At 38.2% G+C, this 22,381-nt stretch overlaps 1 protein-coding gene across 4 annotated transcripts in view; it reads right to left on the minus strand.

Annotated features, from left to right (window-relative positions):
• The window catches only part of LOC114326210 (KH domain-containing protein akap-1), a 205,611-nt gene that overhangs the window by 60,052 nt on the left and 123,178 nt on the right, over window positions 1-22,381 (minus strand). Inside the window, exon 1 of one of the 4 annotated variants that reach the window (XM_028274494.2) lies at window positions 16,233-16,250. The exons of the other annotated variants lie outside the window; for them this stretch is intronic. The gene's annotated coding sequence lies outside the window, so the exon portion shown is untranslated. Of the gene's footprint in view, window positions 1-16,232; window positions 16,251-22,381 lie in introns of those variants that run through there. 4 annotated transcript variants of the gene reach the window in all.

Genomic DNA, 22,381 nt, shown 5'->3' on the forward strand with positions numbered 1-22,381 from the left:
GAAAGGCAGAATTTACAAAACAGTCATTTATTTATTTATTTATAAAAATCCAAACAGGTCCTAAAACCTTTTTACATGGACAGTTATAATCATAAACTTTATATAACAAATATAACTAATATATACAGTCATTAGCACAACTATTGATAGGCAGATATAGAAGACTTTAACACAAAAACAGCTAGACTAATGATATCTGTTATCCATCTACTAGTTTAAAGTGCTCTTGCACTATACGTCTAAGCAACCAACTGACATTGTAAAATCAATGTTTTTTACTAAATTTATATTGTTCGCTAGTTTCAACATGGCCTCTAGAGGAGAGCAAACAGATGTTCTTATTTTTCCAAACAACAACTGATATCTCGTTGCTTTTCGAGGAACATTAAATGGTATCCGCATTCGTAAATCAATTGTACCTGAAATATTATTAATTATTTTATATAAAATCATTGCCAAAGACCATGAGACCAATAATGACATACGTGGCAGAAACACGACCCGACACAGAGAGGACACAAAGATTGCTCGAAACAGCGGAGATGAAAACCCTTCGAAAAATCGATGGTAAGATTCTATGGGACAGAGCTAGAAGTATCTATATACGACGGAGATGCAAGCCGAATGACAACAAAAGAGTAGTAAGGACAGCGAGATACGGTTTCCCAATAGGAAGACGATCAGTGGGAAGACCACGAAAACGATGGAAGGACTACCTCCTAGAGGCACATTGAAAAACCAAACATAGTCATGTGTATAAGTACGAGTATCGTATATAAAAAGAAGAATTCGGGTTCCTAGCTATATACAGGTTAGCTCTACATACAAACCATGAAGACTTCTCTTGATGTTCTTATACTGACGGAGTGTGCTTCAAGTCTCATAATAACATCGTCATTCTCAGCGTATTTTACCGATTATGGTGAGTAGATAAGCAAGCGGGGTTTTGGAGCACTTTGGTAACCTGTCCACTAAGATCTCCGATTCAGATGACCAGAAGAGCCTCTTTTGATGTTATGGGCGTACAAAGACTACAAGAAATGATCGACAATGACTAGAAGATTGTAATAACTCATCGCTTATCTGTCGATCTCTTCTTCTTTCCCTAAATAGTTATCGACAATAACAAGAGATTTGTAAGAAGTGGTCGCTTATAGTTTGGTCTCTTCTTCTTTCACGAGGACGAGTTGTCACCTATTTCTTTGCCACCTGTATGATGTATTATTATATATCTGTAAGAAGTGACCGTCAATAACCAGAGGGCAGATGAAGAAGAATTCAAGCTTTAAGTGACCACTTCTTCAGCTACCCTCTGGTCATTGTCGATCACTTCTTCGGGATGTATATAATACATCATACAAGTAGTTAATAAACGGGTGACAACTCTTCCTATATCGTGGAAGTGACATCACCGAAACATTCAGTAATAACATAAGGCATAAACTTGAAAAAGAGTTTATTAATTTTTTAAAGTAAAAAAATTACTATATATATATACACCGTTAATAGGTGTCAACGCCCTTCGGTAGGGATCTATGGAGGAGTATCACCAAGCCGCCAGCCCTTATCCCTTGCCGTACCGCTGTTCCATAGGCCAATTAGACGCCAGTTATTCCAGACCAAGTCGTAGATTCTATTGAATTTTATACTACCGACATTGGCCTTTTATTAATTTCATGACCTGGCTGAGGCTCGAACCGTCGATCGCAAATCGCTGCAAAACTTGTCGATCGACTGAGCCTCAGCGAACTGGACCGTCTAGACCGACGACCGAATAAAAAATTACTATCATGTCAATAAATAGAAGTACCTACATAGAACTTGTATTACAAAAGTTAAAAAGTGTTCCATATTTTTGCATTAAGTATATAGATCACAATTTTACAACATCGGTCTTAATAAATAATAAGCCATTGTGTACTCACTAATTTTACGTCTATTATAACTAACTATACGGCCATAAATATTAAGCCATTAAGTGGGTGTGCCCCGTTGATTAGTATTCACTTCAGAAGAATGAGAATTTATTAAGTTATTAACACCAGAAAAAGTTCTTAATCATTTTGTAATAAATTGGTACCTATACGTATAATGTTTATTATTATAGTATCACACTTTTTAATTAATTTATTATTGTTAATAACTGTAAATAGGCAGATATTTTTCATATGGGAATTGTCCAATTATGACTTGGTGTAAGAATTGAGCGCAAAAATGACGTGAATTAAGATAAATCTTCATTATTATCTAATAATAGAAAAAAAATTAATAGATTGAATATGAGGCGTACTAGAAAAGGATCCAATTAGTTCAGAGAAATAAGTAAAAAGCCTCAAAAATACCTTAAAAATAACGATGTTTGGATTTTTTGGTACCCAGGGGAGCCCAAGCGGGGATTTTTGCAGTTAATCGAGCGCATCAGAAAATCATATCGGGAGAAACCTAGTAAATGTACCCCTCCCATACATGGAAACCTTAATACAGAGACGTGCGTTGGGGGCAGTCCGTAAAAAAAATCTATCCATAGAAAAACACGAAAAGGTCAGATTAAGACAAGGTGAGTTAAGTAAATGAAGAACAGTGTAAAAATACGTGTTCAATATTTTTCAAAAATCTCTCGAATGATACGAAACACGACCCCTCACCAAAGGAGTGAGGGCTTAGTTTAAAATCTTAAATATTAACCCCCATTTTTTATTGCAGATTTGGATTTCTTAGATACCTAATAAATAAGTAACTTTTATTCGAGACATTTTTTCCAATTATGGATAGATTGCGCTATAATCGGAAAAACGAATTTTGGAGATGGAAAATCATATTAAAAAATGGAAAATCCCCACTAAAATGGAAAAACTTAACTTTATTTGGTTTTGGGACCTAATCTTCACAAACCAATAGGTTCCCATGACGCTTTAGTAACTGCAAATTTAACAACCTAAGCTCCCCTACTATCACATTGCATTTTTTTTTCAAAAAATTACAGTTAGGACACTCTTTTTTTTTGTATATTAGTATCTAACAATGAAAATTCCATAGCGACGAGTCAATGGAAGTGATAAATTTTATATCGATGTTCCCCGAAAATAGACGTGAGCATCTTATGCTCAAGTCTATTACCGTCCCGGTCTACCTGTACCACCTTTTTCCTTCTGTTCGGCTTGATATATTTCAATATTCCATTGTCTTTTCCTACGTTTAATTCTTCACATCAAATTTTCTTAAATTGGTAACTGATTTCACTCGTTACAATGTATTTAGACGGAATATATTGAATGATCTTCAGCAGCGCAAGAAGAGAAGGTTAAGAAATCGGGTCGACTCGGTAATAGCATCAATGAATACAATTCGTATCAGTGAAATACCATCTCGAATTCTTATTCGCGATCCATTGATTCATCTGTGACCGAATAACTGTACATTAAATTAACGCGTTCCGTTGGTCGCAGTCTACTAGATTGTCGCTGTTTTTTTTACATCTAAAACTCGACCATTACACAGAGGCCACCTTGATTAATGTGTTGAGCGATGATTTGAACGTGTAGGAGATGCCATTGCTTCGTTGAGAGGCCATTTAATACCATTTATATAAATTATAACTACACGTCGCAGCATCTTCGAAAAACATTAACGACTAATCTAAATTAGATGCTAGTTCGATAAATTTGTGATAGTTAAAAAATATAATGAGTGTTGCTAGGAATTGTCACATTTTATTGCTCTAGTCGAGTCGTCAGAGACGAAAATGTATTTGAACCTCTAAATTCATACGATTATGCTGAATTTCGCTGAATAAGAATCAAAAAGATGTAAAAAAGTTTACCACTCCTAACCCCCTATCCAAACCACTATTACCAAGAACCTGTAGTAGAAAAAGTATAGCCTAGATCATTTTGAACAAAAATGTTTATTAGTACTTTTTATACTATAACCGATTCGTCGGGAAAAATAATAATAGACGAACACGAAATTCGAACTACCTGGTATAATTATATAAATGAACTGTATAATGATGATAGACCCGAAGAACTGGAGACTTTAGATGAAGGTGAAGGACCAGAAATACTAAAATCAGAAATACTGCATGCTATTAAATTGGCAAAAAACAAGAAAGCCGTTGGTCCTGACAACATACCTACAGAAGTGTTAAAGCTCATAAATGAGGAAAACATTGGAATACTAGTCAAACTTTTCAATGATGTTTTCGGTGATATCCCTGAAGATTGGTTAAAGTCCGAATTCACAACCCTACCAAAAAACAACGTCCGAAAAACTGTAGTGACGCTCCGACTCGTCTTTGGGTTCTTCCATGACGACAGGGAGCGTTTTCTCTTGGTCCTTTTTGGACCTGGTGTCGTAGGCTTTCCTTTCTTCCGACATCGTTGTAACAAGTGCTCTCAGGAAGGAGAGACCAAAAGGCTATCGTCGTGGCTTGTGTAGACACAAGTTGGGACTCCCAGACCTCTATCTCCCTTGTATAGGAGGACCTGCGACGGCGAGAGACACAGAAAACGAGAAAACAAAAGAAAAGAAGAAGAATATAAGCACACTATCTTATAAGAATAGCATGAAAGATAAGAATGTGCGAACGATTATATACACATATAAATAACAAGGAGAAATAATAATAAGCAGGCAAAGTAAATATTATATAAGTATATCAATAAGAATTCCGATAGCAAACGGATAAGTCGATTTAGGATATAATATACATAAAATAAACAATGAGAAATGGTTAGTAATATTACGCACACATACATATACTTATACCTAGAATATGAGTAAATAAAGAAATGGTTAAATAAGTATTAGTAAATGGTTATATAAACATACACATATACCTAGAATATGTTAAAGTAAGTAAAATAGTAAAAGAAACGGTTAAATAAATGTTAGTAATGGCTGTATAAATAACAAGCAGCACAGTGTACCTATAAACGATAAAGAACGAATTAAAGTACAGAATAAACAATAAATATCGTCAGTAAATACCAACAGCAAAGTGTAGCTTTAATAAAAGCTAATGATAAGTAATTTCTTTTCTTACATTAAGAGATTACCGTGAAGGTAATATTTAAAGCTGAAAAAAAAAGTAGCAGAAACAGGAAAACGAAAGTAAACAAGTATTTCGAAAGGTAAGAACCAGAAGGTCTACGTGCCGCTCTCGTGGTCGGTGAGGATCTGCTCCCGAATGACGATTTCCACGCCTCTTTATACATTATAGTGCATATGCATTAGGCCACACCCATTCGAGAGCGTCCGTGTATTTTGGTGAAAATGACCACGATTCACGATATCCCCCTCCCATTGGAGACCTTCTGGTGAGTAATTTATTGAAGTAATTGTTAATACAACAAAAGAACAAAAGGCGGCTGCTATTAGCCTAATAAGGAAATGAAAGCAGCTCTCGTCTTGACTGCATGTTGGGAGCTAAGAACCTTTATTGGCCAGTCAAGACGGAGGTACAAGAGAAAAAAAAAAGGTAAAAAAAGGTAAAATAGCTCTAATAGAGTCCAGGTTTCACAACACAGTACAACGAATGGCTTTCAGGCATTGGACAGTCTCTGAAATTGTCTGATTTGGCACATTTTCACTCAGCGGCGATGTCCTCGTCGTTGGCTGGTTGTTTTTGCTGCTCTTGTTGAGGAGGTTCCTCGTCTTGTTGAGGTGGTGCTGGACGGATGTCGTCAACATGGACCAGCCGGTCGGTGTCTTGACCTCTTTGGACCTCGTAAGTGTGGTCACCGGCTGCTCTGATAATAGAGTGTGGTCCTGTCCAGGTCTCGCCGAAATTCCCCCTAATATGGTTCCTGACGAGGACTTGTTCACCTGGTATGTACCTCGGAGGATGGCGTGCCTCAGGATTGTTGGGGGACAGATTTCGGCCGTAGATGGTTGCGCTCTGGATGGCCTGTTGGACCCTCTGCTCTCTTGTCTCCCTCCTCCTGATCCCGAAACCAGATTCCTCGGAGCGTCTTGGTTTGTAGCCAAGGAGAAGTTCTGCTGGTGTTTGTCCTGTCGAACCGTTGGCTCGGGTTCTGAGTGTGAAGATTATGTCTCCGACGTAGGTATCCCAGCGTGGATCCTCCGGTGACGTCACTCTGGCCCGTAGCCCTTTCTTCAGTTCTTGGACTCTGCGTTCGACTGGATTGGCCCTCTGGTGGTAGATGGGACTTTTCTCGTGTTCTATGTTGTGGCGACGGAGGAACCTCTCCCACATGTCGGCTCGAAATTGGACACCATTGTCTGTAATGATGGTGTTTGGGTGGCCCCATCGGTTACAGATTTCGTCGTTAAGGAAATTGATGCAGTCTCGACTTTTTGCAGATGTGGTGCAGCGATACTCCACCCAGTTGCTGAGGCAGTCCGTTGCTAGGAGGATGTACCTGTTCTTGGTACCTCTGGCTACTGGATAGGGACCCAGGACGTCGAACGACACTCGTTCCCAAGGATTCATCGGAGCTCTTGGTACGACTGGAGCTGCTGGTTGTCGTCGTGCTGCTTTAGTTTTGGCACACTTCAGACACGATCTCACGTGTTTTATGACATCTTTCGTCAGCGTCGGCCAGTAGTAGAGGTCTCTGATGGCTCTAGCGGTCTCTTCCTGTCCTGGATGGTTAGCTTCCTTGCTGTTGTGGTAAACTTGCAGAACCTCTGCTCGGAAGCAACCAGGGACGTAGAGACGGTGGCTACCATTACTGACGTAGAAGGCTGCGTTGTTTTCTACTCTGAATTCTTCCAGGAGGCCTCTCTCGATGTCGGTTTGTGGTCCTCGTTCTTGAATTTGATCCAGCAGATCGGTGAATCTATGCATGCCGAAATCTGTCTGGTGACTTCTTTGGATTCTAGTCTGTAGGGGCATATCATTGAGGTCATCCAATATTGGATGGTCAGCACCAGCTTCATTGTCATCCAGGAGACACAGTAGGGGGAAGTTGTCGTCCTCTTCGCTTGGTTGTTGCGGCCAGGCCAGCCGCTCGACCTCTGCATCAGGATCGTGGACATCTTCTTCCTCCATCTTAGGGTTGCGAGAGAGGTGGTCAGGCAGCTCGTTCTCTCGGCCAGGTATGTGTACCACATCGAAATTGAACTCCTGCAAAAGGAGAGCCCATCTGGACAGCTTGGCTTTATCTGCTTTATACCTGTCTAACCATAACAGAGCTCGGCTATCTGTGAAGAGGGTGAACTTCTGGTCCTGAAGGTAGTGTTTGAATTTTTTCAGGGCCCAGATGACGGCAAGGCACTCCTTCTCATTGATGTGGTACTTCCTCTCTGCTGCTTTGAGTTTAGTTGAGCTGTAGGCCACTATCTGTCTATCATCAGGTTCGCCTTGGAACAGTACTGCACCCATACCAATATCTGAGGCATCCGTCTGCAGGCTGAACGGCAGGCTGGCATCCGGTCGTTTCAGCTCCAATCTACCAGATATGGCGTTCTTGACCTGGTTGAACGCTGTCTCGGCCTCTTCATTCCATTTGAACTTCCTTTTTCCGGCTGTGAGGTCAGTCAATGGAGTGATCATCTCAGCGAAGTTCGGAATGAAGTCACGGAGCCAGTTTGCGGTGCCTATGAACCCTCTCAGCTGCTTCAAGGTTCTAGGGGTTGAGAAGCCTTGGATCTTCTCTCTATGTCGGTCTATTGGCTGGGTGTTGGCAGACGTGATCTTGTGGCCCAAGTACTCCAGCTCCTTGGCGGCGAATCGGCACTTCTTGAGGGACACCCACAGGCCGTGAGTCCTCAGCCTCTCCAGTACCAGGTGAAGGTGTTTCTGGTGTTCTTTCCAGTTGTTTGAATAGATGATAATATCATCCATATACACCTTCACGAACTCGTCGACATAGCCAGCGAAGACGGCGGTAACCAGCTTCTGGAAGGCGGCAGGACCATTCTTCAAACCAAAGGGCATCACCGTGAACTCGTACTGGGAACCATCTGGTAGACTGAAGGCAGTCTTTGGTTTTGATTCCTCGTCCAGCGGAATTTGCCAAAATCCACTCTTGAGATCAAGGATCGAGAAGATTTTAGCTGTACCCAGTTCTTTAATACTGTCATGGATTGGTGGTAAGTTGGAGACTTCATCCACAGTGATGCCATTGATCTTGCGGTAGTCCACGCAAAATCTGGGGGTGCCATCCTTCTTGGTGACTATCACCACTGGGCTGTTGTACGGACTCTTGGAGGGCCGTATGACTCCAGCAGATAGCATGTCCTGGACCTCTTGGAACATGATCCGTTTCTTCTCTGGGGAGTACTTAAAGGGCCTCACATTGATGGGGCGGTCATCGGTTACTTCGATGCGCATCGTCGTGGCTCTAGTCGTGGGCTGGCGGACCTTGTCGTCGAAGACGTCGCTGTAGTCTTCGATTGTCCTCTTGACCACGTCGTAGGCAAAGTCTGGGGCCTGGTCTCTCTTCAGCTTAGCTTGGTTCTCTGAAGCTGGTGTTCTCGTTGGAGCTTCCCAAAATAAGGTACTGCGACTTCTAGTCCCTACGTGTAGACATCTCCTGGGAATGTCTACTAGGACTTCTTCTGACTTCAGCCATGGCATGCCTAGTACCATATCATAGTTGAGATGCTCCATCACCTGACATCGAACCGTGCTGGTAAGGTCATCTGTAAAGCGGACCTGGACATCGGCTGTTCCTAGACTCTTAGACGTGCGGCCACTGCACGCCAGACGGACTATGGTGGGTTTGTCTTCGATCATCTCCTTCTCAATCAGGCCCATACTGACGAAATTGCTCGATGCTCCAGTATCTACCAGGGCCCTGATCCTGGCTGAGTTGATTTCGGCTGAAATCATCGGGAGATGATGTCTGACATGCTTGGTCACCATAGGATTGAGTTGGGGCTCCACTGGGGTCCTTAGTGGTCGCCCCCTTCGGCGTTTCCCTGGTCTTGGTTCTGACGGTCGTTTCTTCCCCTCTGCCGTGATGCTGAGCGGTTTGATTGGCGGTTGGAGCCTCTTGTCCGCCAGTCGTCCAAGGTTTCGGTTTTTACGGGTGTCTGGGATGGACGGTTGTCCTCCCTTTGCTGCGGTTGGTTCGAGGAGTTGTTATCTCGCCGCTGTTGCTGACCTGAAGAGGATTGTTGCTCCTGCCTTCTGGTGTTTGACGATTGAATCTTGTTGTCGATCTCCAGCTCGTCAGCAGCTCTGCGGAGGTCCTCTTCGGTTTTTGGCGGGTTAACCCGCATGTGTAACCTCAGTTCTGGTCGTAAAAGGTCAATGATGACCCTGCAGCGTCGGTCCTCTGGTGTCTCTGGTGCTACCCTGTTGAAGAGGGCCATCTTGTCAGAGATGAATTGGTTAGCTGTCTCTGAATACTTCTGATGTAGACCATACAGCTTTGATAACAGCTTGGTTATCTTGGAGGGATGACTAAAATGGTCCACCAATCTCGTGAAGAATGTTTGGTGGTCCAGTTTGGAATTGGCATGGTGCTCGGCCCATTCGGCCGCTTCACCAGATAGTCCCTGCTCCAGGATGTAGGCGGTCCAGAACCTCTCCTCTAAGCACATGTTTCTTAGGTGTTCCTGTGCCATTACGTGGAACTCCTCTGGGCTCTCATATTCACTACCCGTGAATCTAGTTAGCGTTGGCCTCCACTTGGGTTGTTGTGGTGGTGGGCTTACCAGCGGCTGCTCAAACCTTGTAGTTTGGTGTAGGGCTAGCGATCTGATGGCTTCCATCATGATAGCCATCTTTTCTTCCAGGTTCACTAGTTGTTTGCTAGCTGTAGTTGTATCGGTTGAACGGTCAGGGTCGGGGTTATTAGTCCCCTTAAGTTGGGCGCCATGACGCTCCGACTCGTCTTTGGGTTCTTCCATGACGACAGGGAGCGTTTTCTCTTGGTCCTTTTTGGACCTGGTCTCGTAGGCTTTCCTTTCTTCCGACATCGTTGTAACAAGTGCTCTCAGGAAGGAGAGACCAAAAGGCTATCGTCGTGGCTTGTGTAGACACAAGTTGGGACTCCCAGACCTCTATCTCCCTTGTATAGGAGGACCTGCGACGGCGAGAGACACAGAAAACGAGAAAACAAAAGAAAAGAAGAAGAATATAAGCACACTATCTTATAAGAATAGCATGAAAGATAAGAATGTGCGAACGATTATATACACATATAAATAACAAGGAGAAATAATAATAAGCAGGCAAAGTAAATATTATATAAGTATATCAATAAGAATTCCGATAGCAAACGGATAAGTCGATTTAGGATATAATATACATAAAATAAACAATGAGAAATGGTTAGTAATATTACGCACACATACATATACTTATACCTAGAATATGAGTAAATAAAGAAATGGTTAAATAAGTATTAGTAAATGGTTATATAAACATACACATATACCTAGAATATGTTAAAGTAAGTAAAATAGTAAAAGAAACGGTTAAATAAATGTTAGTAATGGCTGTATAAATAACAAGCAGCACAGTGTACCTATAAACGATAAAGAACGAATTAAAGTACAGAATAAACAATAAATATCGTCAGTAAATACCAACAGCAAAGTGTAGCTTTAATAAAAGCTAATGATAAGTAATTTCTTTTCTTAAGGATCGTTTAAACACAGCGATAAGTCACAGCAACTAGTTGTGATGACAAGTTGAAACGCTGTTTAGACGCTGCGATTCAATGCGATACCACCTTCAACCCAACTCCAACTTTGATAAGTTGTGCGATGCACCGTTTACACACAGTGATAAGTTGCAACAACTCGATTGACCTTGATAAGTTGTTTGATTTATCGCTGTGTTTAAACGACCCTTTACATTAAGAGATTACCGTGAAGGTAATATTTAAAGCTGAAAAAAAAAGTAGCAGAAACAGGAAAACGAAAGTAAACAAGTATTTCGAAAGGTAAGAACCAGAAGGTCTACGTGCCGCTCTCGTGGTCGGTGAGGATCTGCTCCCGAATGACGATTTCCACGCCTCTTTATACATTATAGTGCATATGCATTAGGCCACACCCATTCGAGAGCGTCCGTGTATTTTGGTGAAAATGACCACGATTCACGATAGTAGCGATTATAGAATGATAAGCCTTATGAGCCACACTTTGAAAATCTTTCTACGTATCATCCACAGTAGAATCAGAGATAAATGTGAAGAAGACCAGGATGAAACACAATTTCGCTTCAGAAATGGACTGGGAAACCGGGACGCACTATTTGCACTATTAAATGTATTATTGCAGAAATGCCGAGATCAAAGGAAAGACGTCTTTGCTTTATTTATTGACTATGAGAAGGTCTTTGATCGAGTACAACATCACAAATTATTTAAAATATTAAAGGATAAAGGAGTTGATCGTTAAGATGTACGAATCATCGAAAAATTATACTGGCGTCAAACAGCGACAGCTTGCACAAAGAGGTGTCAGACAGGGTTGTATACTGTCCCCACTGTTATTCAATTTATATTCAGATAGAATATTTAAGTAAGCGCTGCATAATTTGGAATGGGGTGTAAAAGTTAATGGAATTCTGAAAACTACAATCAGATATGCAGACGATACAGTTATTTTAAGTGATGATATGAATGGATTACAACACCTTTTAAATGCCATTGACACAGTGGGAAGAGAGTTTGGCCTAAACATAAACTGTTCAAAAACAAAATACATGGTATTTAGCCGTTTTGGCCCATCAATATTCAAGGTTATATGTTGATGGTCACATAATTCAAAGAGTCCCACTTTTAAATATCTTGGTTGCCATATTACTGAACAACTAGATCCAGATAAAGAGATAAAATGTAGAATGGAGATAGCCCGCACGACATTTTTAAAAATGAGGTCATTCTTCTGTAATGATAACTTACAACTTCAACTTCGGAAGCGCATGATTAAATGTTACATTTGGTCAGTCCTCTTGTATGGTGTCGAAGCATGGACATTAAAAATATCCACCATTAATCGTTTGGGGGCCTTTGAAATGTGGCTGCACAGACGTATATTGAAAATACCATGGACGGCTATGCTGCCAAATGTGGCAGTCGTTAAGAGAGCAAATGCTGCCCCCGAACTGCTTGATAACATCAAATATAGAAAGATGGCCTATTTTGGACACGTAGTAAGGGGAGTCCGGTATAATATTCTTCAACTTATTATGATGGGTAAAATCGAAAGACGCAGAGGAATTGGTAGAAAGCAGGCCTCTTGGTTGAAGAATATCCGGGAGAGGACAGGGATAAAGAAAGCAGAACAACTATTTAGAATAGCTCGAGACAGAGACAGTTTCGCCATGTTAATCGCCAACGTCAAGGGGACTTGATAGGGCACGTTAAGAAGAAGAAGTACATTTTTTTGGGTAGTGAACCGTTCTGTCAGAAACAACCCTTGAAGTACCGACGAATTTGAATGTCAGTTACGCGCGCGAAATCAACTTTTCGAATAAACTTTGTAATTGTATCAACTACAGTAAAAATTCGGTATCTTTTGATCAGAGTAGGTATCCTATTAACAAAATTCAAAATGCGTTTTAAAAGTGAAGAGTGCATTTTGTATGCAATTTTTGCATTTTGCCGCAAATGCAGTCAGTTTCTACGATTCTCATGACATCAATACAATTTCCACTTTTATACAGAAAACCTTATGTGTTCTGTATGTTTAAAATTGAAATATTTTTAAAATTGAATGAAGTAATTTTATTATTTATATTTGTAAAATATAAATAAAGATCATTTGGTAGTAAATTTAATTATTATATAAAATAATAAGATGTTTCAAAATAAAATTTGAGTGTATGTAGTTTGAAAGGAATTTATTAAGGGCAAAATGTCAGCTGTCAAACTATTCAATGTGTTTTAAATGTATTCATTTTTTTCGAATCCTGAGAAAACTAATAAATATTTTTGAAAAACTTAAACGCAGAATGAAAGATTATATTATTACCGAGAGCCGAAAATCCCTGAAAACTCCTATAATGTTTATTTTAACAAGTTACAGGGGTGAAAATAAAAGAGAAAATTTAGTGTGATTTTTAATTGCAAATATTTCATTTAAAAACTTTTTATTTATTCGACTTTCGGCCCTCGGTAATAACGTAATCTTTCATTCTGCGTCTAAATTTTTCAAAAATACTCATTCGTTTTTTCAGGATTCGAAAAAAATGAATACATTTAAAACACATTGAAAATTTGGACAGGCGACATTTTGCGCCTTTCCCCTTAACAACTAATGTTAAAAAAGTTGGTAGAGATATATAGGTTGTATAATTAAATAAAATGTTTACATTTGTATAACGGACTCCCCTTTTTCAGTAAGTTGACTCTTCTCAGACTTAGTTCGGTTATCTATGTGTAAATCATGCACTATTCAGAGTAATGGACTAAAAGACCAACTAGATATGTTTTAATGCATAGTCTCCTCTAGTTAAGATTTTTCTACAGGTCTATATTATTTGTAAATTAATTTAAAATATCATATATAAATAAACTACGTATGCATTTTTAATTGAAATAAACATTGCTGATTCGATTATGTTTATATTACCTTCCCACTTCCATATATGCAATCGAGAAATAATAAAATTTTTAATGAAAATAATTGATTAAAAATTATTATTATGCAACCAAAGTATTTATCTACAAAATAATGATTATGAATTTTATAAATTCATTTTATTAATAACATATAACGTCAAAATATGTTTCAAAAGGAATTAAATGTCACTCATTCCAAGAAACTTGCCCTCCAATGAAAATTACTTCCACCAGGAGTAGGCCTAACGGACGGAGATACAGCTATGAGAGAACTCAAGAGAGATGTGTAGGAAGCACCGTGAGGAAATTGAAAGAACCCCTGCTTGTGGTAGTCTTCAAAACGTGCTTTTTGGATATAGAGGGGCTTCCTAAACCTCGATACAAAACTTCGATAATATCTATAACCAATGTCCTGAGACATAATGAAGAGGATATTTGTTTGAACTGGATAGAACCTATGCTCAGGAATAGAGTTGTAAATACAGTAGACTCTCTCTGTAACGAACACGGTTATTACGAGGTTTCGCTTATAACGAGGTACACTAGATGTCCCATGAAATTCCTATTGAACTATAACACCTCTATAACGAGGCATATTTGGTTATAACGAGGAAAAATGAAATCGAAGAATGTGTTTCTTTGCCTGTTTTTGGCGTGGTGATGGCCATAAATAAATACCATAACTGCCCGTATAAAGGAATGCCCTACATATGTGTGCTTATTGAGACCAGTGCTGTAATAAATTCCACCGCCGGTAATAAACTTCTTCCTTGTTTATCTATCGACCGATATTGAATATTGTAGAAAATTTACAATTTACGATGGCCAAATTTCATTGTTGAGGTCGACCATCGACACCTAATAAACTACGTAAGAGGCATCAAAACATTTCAGTGGTGGTGGTATGCACAATATTATTGTTCTCTGATATAACGAGATCCGCTTATAACGAGGTAATTAGTCCGCCATTTCAGTTCTCGTTATAGAGGGAGTCTATTGTACTACGATCCTTCGAGAGATTGTGTTGGCCCGGGACGACAGAGGATACCCACAGATGGGAGTTCTGTCACCACTGTTGTGGAACTTGGTGATGGATGGACTAATAGAGCTTGAAAGGCAAATGGTCATAAAATAATTATTGGACATGCAATGGAAATCATCTCGCAAGGAAAGTACTATACTACTATACGGTAATCAGGGATCGTATAAACGAAATCTAGAATCAGTGAGACCGTGAACTTTTGGGAGGGGCTAAATATAAGCCTCCGCAAATCCACAACAAACAGCTATAAAAGCCAATCTGAACAAGGTGCAAAGATTTGCGTTTAAGGGGATACCTATTGCGATGCGTCCGACTCCAATAGAAACTAATGAGGTTCTATTAGGCCTGCTTCCCTTACAATTAATAATACAAGGAAATGCAAGATGGGGAGTCTACAGAATAAAACAATCACTGAAACTTCGCAATAAAGGGACATAAAATGGAGAATGAAGACCTTAACTGCAGACTTTGTAATAAGGAACCACAAACTGTAAACCATGTATTACGCGAGTGCGAGGCGCTGGACACCAAAAGACACAAACTATATGGGTAACCAAGAGGAAAGCCTGGTATTTTTGGGACTACCCAAGCAAAAGACCAGTACAAACTTCTACAGGGTACACAAATTCTAGACTGGGTTAGGAATCAACCATGGGCAGCAAACAAAATAAGCTTCAGCTTCAGGTGATAACGAAGATCTTTTGGATCTAACGAGCCCAGGGGAGATAAAACAATCTCACGATTAGGACTTTCAACAAGAACTCAAGAAGATGAACAAAAGTCTAAGAACAACCAAAGAATGAAATCTATATAATATAATGAAACATAATATAAATAATGTAAACAGCAAAGAGGAGCTAAAAGAAGAGAAATGAAGATGACTGGAAAAAGTCGAAGACTATGAGCTAAAAGAAGAGAAATGAAGATGACTGGAAAAAGTCGAAGACTATAACATAAAAAACACCAAAAAGGAAAACGTATACGATACGACGGATGTACAATAATAAGCAAAAAGTTATTTTATATTATTTTAGTAGTGAAAATTCTACCTTTTCTTTTATATAAGTAAAAAGTAATCGAAGAAATAGTAAAATACAATATAGAATGTGTTAAGAAGTGTTCCGTACTCAGTGAACATCGATATGCAAGAGGAAAAGTAGTCATAGTCAAGAACCAAACCCGAAACAACGAGGAATCTAATGAAATGCCAGAAAATCCTTTTAAATGTACAGAATATGTGAATAACGGCTTTGAAAACCTAGAGAATACAGAACTGGAGAAAGATCAAGGTATTATAACTGAGAGAAGCCTATGTTTTGTAGTAGACACTACAGATTGTATGATGGTGGAGAAGTAAAAATTAGCTGGCGTGGTTAACCCTTTCACATATGAATATCGATTTTCTTTAGGCGCCAAAAATACATTTAACAGATTTCAGCAATTAAAAAAAGTTAATTCGTAATAAGACGTGAAAGAATCATAAAAAAGAATAATATATTCGTTAAAAAATAAATATGGAATCAAAAACTAAGTATACTTTTTACAACGTCTAGACTAGAAAGATACTAACCTAAAAAACAATTCTGCGGATTTATAGACTTAAAAAATTCAAATATAATACTAACGTAAATCTTTCAAAGTGTTTCACAACATTTTATAAATGGAAATAGAACATAATGATACAATAAATAATGACTCACCGATGATACATGTTCCGGAGGGGCACCCGTCTAGCGGAGACTGGAATCTGGAGAACGCGTCGTCGGAAAATTTGGCAATTGCGTTTTCCGATTTTCGCGTAAGCGACGACGTGTGGGCGTAGAGGGAAAATGCGCACGAACCCCTGCGAGGGAGGATGGCCCATTTCCGAGCCCCGAGACACAAGGAGAAAGGTCAACTGCGATTCAAGGTTACAAGTGAAAAACGGTCGAAGGTTGTCTGCGAGGGAAACAACGTTTCAGCTCTGGAACGTATTCGGGAGTTGTCCGCATAATTCCCATAAAAAAATTGTGATGAAATTAGAGGCTTTCATTTGCTGGAGGTGAATTGGTTTTAGCGAATAAAAATGTACGTAACGAGTAACTCGAAACTGTGGAGAAAAAAAATAGGACTGGATCCCGCGTACCAAAAAAAAGTATATTAATAGCAAGCTGAAAATTTGTTAATAGCTTAACGGTGTCTAGTCGGACAAACTTTGATGATTACAGGTTTCTAACGTCAGACTACGAAAACGTCATAAATATGTATTTTGTCGGACAGAACTTCCAATTGATTTGTTACCCTTTCATTAAACTTTCATGCAAAACTCAGACTGCTATTTATCACTAACATAATTCCTGTCATTTGGCATGTTCTACGTACATGTCTACATATTTGTCGGACAAACATTTTTTCCTATATTATATAAAGTTTGCTATCGAATAAACTTAAAAACAACCTGCTAGTTTTCACAATCGTAAACTTGTCAAAATGACAAGTTCCACAATTAAAACTTTCCCTATTCCAATGGAAGCTAGGACAAACAATCCCGGACAAAAAATCCCCACAAATTATCCCTGAACAAAAAATCCCGGACAAATAATCACCACAAATTTTTTTGGACAAAATATCCCCACAAAAAAATAAAAGTTTTCCCGAGAATGCAATCGACGCAGATGTTTTTCAGCCTCAGTGCATAAGAGTTATAGATAGCAATCGCCATGAAACCGCTTTTCGGTACCAAAATATTGAATAGCAAATAAGATTACGCATGATTTGTAATTTTGATTACCAAATTTCGAATTCCAATTATAGGTATGTCGAAAACTTAAACTTTTACATGAGTGTGAGTTTTTTCAAAACTCTTTCATAGCAAGATATGTGAAATGAGCTAAGGCTGTGGGAATCATGTTTAATTATTCGCTAAAATCTTTTCTCACTCTGCTTTGAATAACTATGATGTTCAAAACATTGCATATTCGTGATGATAACTGCTGGTCTTGAAAACGATAATCTTGATTGTAATGCAAAAAAGCTGTTCCTTTTCCGCTGGCATTGATAACGATAATATTGATTCATCATTCTCTTTGCCTTATCCCTATGCGGGGTCAGCTTCCCTAATTGCATTTCTCCACACAATTCTATCTTCGGTCATATCAATGTTAATCCCATTTACCAACATGTCCTGCCTTATCGTCTCCCCCCAGGTCTTCTTTGGTCTTCCTCTCCTACTCCTTCCAGGAATCTGCACTTCAGCTATTCTTCGTATTGGGTGATTAACGTCTCGACGTTGAACATGACCAAACCATCTTAACCTATGCTCTCTCATTTTGGCATCAATTGGTGCCACACCTAGACTTCCCCTAATATACTCATTTCTAATTTTATCCTTCTTTGTCACTCCACTCATGCATCTAAGCATTCTCATTTCCACCACATGCATTCGTTGTTCCTCTTTCTTTTTCACTGCCCAACATTCAGTTCCGTGCATCATAGCCGGTCTTATGGCTGTTTTATAGAATTTTCCCTTCAGCTTCATTGGAATTTTTCTGTCACACAACACACCACTCGCTTCTTTCCACTTCATCCATCCAGCCCTAATTCTACTGCATGCATCTCCATCTATTTCTTCATTACTCTGTAATACCGATCCTAGGTACTTAAAACTATTGCTTTTCACAATCATTTCACCATCCAAAGATACCATTTTATTTGTAGTAACTCCATCTTTAAATGAACATTCCAAATACTTTGTTTTTGTCCTACTAAGTTTTAAACCTTTTTCCTCCAGAGCTTGTCTCCACTGTTCCAGTTTTTGTTCTAAGTCTCTTTCACTATTTCCTATTAACACTACATCATCAGTATTCGCGGTGTGCAAGTACTTGGAAGGGAAACGAGAAACGACCGTGCGCGAGTCGCGGAGAAATATTGCAACTATCTTAAATAATTCTGAAATTGTCAAATTGACGTATATTTCATACCTTCTGTCAATGAAGCAGAAAAATTATATATTGCTCCACAATATTGATATGATATGCAATTATTATATAAAGGTAAATTTAAATAATTCTATTTTGCTTGCAGTACTGCATTTTAATAACTAATTTTATTTACTACATACAATTGTTTACGTTTTGATAGCCTAACCTGAATCTTATTTCTTCTTCTTATTATTTTTTTTGGGCTATGGCCTTGACTATGGCCTTGACAATTATCCAGTAACCAGAACGAATATAATTGGCCAATATAATTAAAAGTGCGAATAAAGTTGCAGAGCGTAGAAATAGGGGTCGCTTTGCCGAACTTGCACGGTCCCAATACATTAGGCACCATGGAATACTACCCTGTAGTTTCGCTGTTATCTGGTCCAAAACTAATGAGAATAAATAAGGACTAAGTACCGAGCCTTGGTGCAATCCTACTTTCACCTAAAATTTATCAGTCTCTCCCACACCTGTTCTACCACTAGTCGTTACTCCCTCATACATATCTCTCACAATCTTTACATATTCGCCAGGGACTCCTTTCTTATTGAGTGCCCACCACAGAATCTCTCGAAGAACTCTATCATATGCTTTCTCAAGTACAGTGAATACCATATGAGCGTTGGTCCCTTTATTCCTGTATTTTTCCATCAGTTGCCTTACAATGAAAATTGCATCTGTTGTTGATCTGCCCTGCATAAAGCCAAATTGATTCTCGGATATTTCGGTCTCTTCACGTATCCGTCTATCAAGTACTCTCTCCCATATTTTCATGGTGTGGCTAAGCAGTTTTATAGCCCTATAGTTTGTACATTGTTGTATGTATCCCTTGTTTTTGTAGACAGGTACTAATATACTGCTTCTCCATTCGTCTGGCAACTTCCATAATTCTATTAAATAGACCTGCTAGCCAACTTATTCCTGTCTTTCCCAATGCTCTCCATACTTCCCCAGGAATATCTGGTCCGACTGTTTTTCCTTTCTTTATTTTTTGAAGCGCTTGAGCCACTTCCTCGTTTGTTATTCTGGTAAACATTGCTGTTACTGTCTCCGTTAACTCCACAGGCTGTCTGTCAAATTCTTCATTTAATAAACTGTCAAAATAATTTCTCCATCTCTTTTTGACATCCTTTTCGTGAATTAGTATTTTATTATTTTCATCTCGAATACATCTAATCTGATAAAAAATTAAAATCTCATCTAAAAACGATAATATTGATTGTAATGCAAAAAACCTGTTCCTTTTTTGTAAATTTAACGTCAAAAATATTTAGTCATCATCATCATCATCATCATCATCATCATCATCAATGTCGTTATGCCTCGAGTCTTTCTTTACCGCGTTTACTATTACCTTCCACGTTTGTCGGTCCTGTGCCACTATTTCTCATTGTCTCACTGCCCTTTTGTCCAGATCTTCTCTAACTGCATCTTTTCACCTTTTTCTAGGCCGTCCTACAGACCTTCTCCTATCTGGCCTCTACCCGAGCAGCTATGAAAGATTTTTGAAAAAACCCACATTTTTTGGCATTTAAAGTTTTTCGGCATGGAATTGGAATTCGAAATTTGGTAAAATTTCGAAAAAACTTTTAGAGAACTATATACGGCAGCAAATATTTCTTGGGGATTTTTTGTCCGGGATTTTTTGTCCAAAAAATTTGTGGGGATTATTTCTCCGGAATTTTTTGTGGTCATTTTTTGTCCGGGGATTTTTGGTCCAGACATAACTTGTGGGGATTTTTTGTCTGGGATTATTTGTATAGACCCCGTTCCATTAGTTCCCATACATCAAAGTTTGTCCGACTAGACACCGTTAAGCTATTAAAAATTTTTCAGCTTGCTATTAATAAACTTTTTTTGGACGCGAGATCCAAGCCTAACAGATTCGGGGGAAGCCAGAAGAAAAACTTAAATGTGATGAACGAATAATATCGAGATTATGTTCTCTTGACAAAAAAAATTAAATAAAGTTGGGGAAGTGTCATCGTAAAAACTATAACAAAAGTGATGGAAACAAAATTGAATGAAATGAAGTTTGTTTCTTAATGTGTCAATTATTCGCCCAGTTGTTACATATGGAAGTAAAACATTGACTCTACATGAGCGGGAAATCAATAAGCTACAGGTATTTGAAAGGAAGGGACTCAAAATGATATTTGGTCCTTAAAGAGACGAATTGACAGAAGAGTGAAAGAGAGGTGATGTATACCATTAAAAGGAGAAACTTAGAATATCTCTGACACATAATGAGAAACGGCACTAAATACAGATTATTGAAGGTAATCCTTCAAGGTAAAGTATCTGGAAAGCGAGGAATTGGGAGAAGAAGAATATCATGGTTAAAGAACCCGAGGAAATGGTTCTCTACAACAACAACTAATCTAATCAAAGCATCAGTTAAAATAATTATAGCCAGAATGATCACCAATATTCGAAACGAATATTCACCAAAAGAAGAATATGTATAATGGAAATGAATAGAAATAATGTAGTACATATACAGGGTGAGGCAGATAAAGGGCCTATTAGAAATATCTCGAGAACTCAAGGTAAGAAAATTATAAAAATCGGAATACAGGGGTTTTGAGGTGTGAACTATTTAATGAAAATATTTTGGTCTCTTTGCTACTTCCGGTTATACCGGAAGTTGGTTGTAACTTCGTTTTTTTAATGGGACACCCTGTATATTTTTACATATTTGGATTCTCCTTGATTTCTTGTTTCTTAAAATATAAGTTTTTGTAATATTATACAGGGTAGGTTAAAAGATAATTAAGTTTTTTTTATTAATTTCGTAGCAAAATTAACACCCTGTAGAATTGTAGTAGTTTTGAAATGATTTTTAATATAGTCTACTATGTTAAGAATTATTGGTATAGTTAAATTTTTCCTTTTTTGTATACAGGGTTGGTCGAAACTCAGAATGAGTATTTTCTGAGTTTTCTTAAATGGAACACCCTGTATTTTAGTATTGTAATGAAATGATATTTTAGGATACTTTTTAATTTCTTAAGCAATCCCTATACCTAACTGCTTCAATTTGTGAGTTATTGGTGATTCAAGCCAAACATTAATTGCAACAAAAAATACCTGAAATTTTATTAGGTTGGCCGTAAAAATATTCAATCACAATACATACTAATCGAGACTGATACTTAAAATTGCCAATAATGGTTGAGCTATCAAAATATCTACGTAGTTAAGATTGTTGGTGCGATTAACAATTAAGCAAAAATTAAAGCAGTTGGGTATAGGGAATGCTTAAGAAATTAAAAAGTAACATAAAATACCATTTCATTACAATACTAAAATATAGTGTTTTCCATTTAAGAAAACTCAGAAAATACACATTCCGAGTTTCGACCCACTCTGTATACTAAAATTCAAAATTTAGCTATACTAATAATTGGTAACAATAGTAGACCATATTAGAAATTATTTGAACATATAAAAGGATTTTGATGTAAAACTACTACAATTCTACAGGGTGTGAATTTTGCTACGAAATTAATAAAAAAAAACGTAATTATCTTTTAATCTACCCTGTATAATATTCCAAAACCTTATATTTTAAGAAATAAGAAATCGAGGAGAGTCCAAAAGTGTAAATAATATAGGGTGTCCCATTAAAAAAAACGAAGTTACAATCAACTTCCGGTATAACCGGAAGTAGCAAAGAAACCAAAATATTTTCATTAAATAGTTCACACCTCAAAACCCCTATATTCTAATTTTTATAATTTTCTTTACTTTAGTTCTCGAGATATTTCTAATAGGCCCTTTATCTGCCTCACCCTATATAGTCTCGTCTTTTTCTCCAATGATTGTTTTACTAAACCATTGCCATAAACAAATTCCATTTTCACTCCAGTTCTGTTTAAATTCCG

The sequence above is a fragment of the Diabrotica virgifera genome, chromosome 3 (genome assembly GCF_917563875.1).
Source record: "Diabrotica virgifera virgifera chromosome 3, PGI_DIABVI_V3a".
In the NCBI taxonomy this organism is placed as follows: Eukaryota; Metazoa; Arthropoda; class Insecta; order Coleoptera; family Chrysomelidae; genus Diabrotica; species Diabrotica virgifera.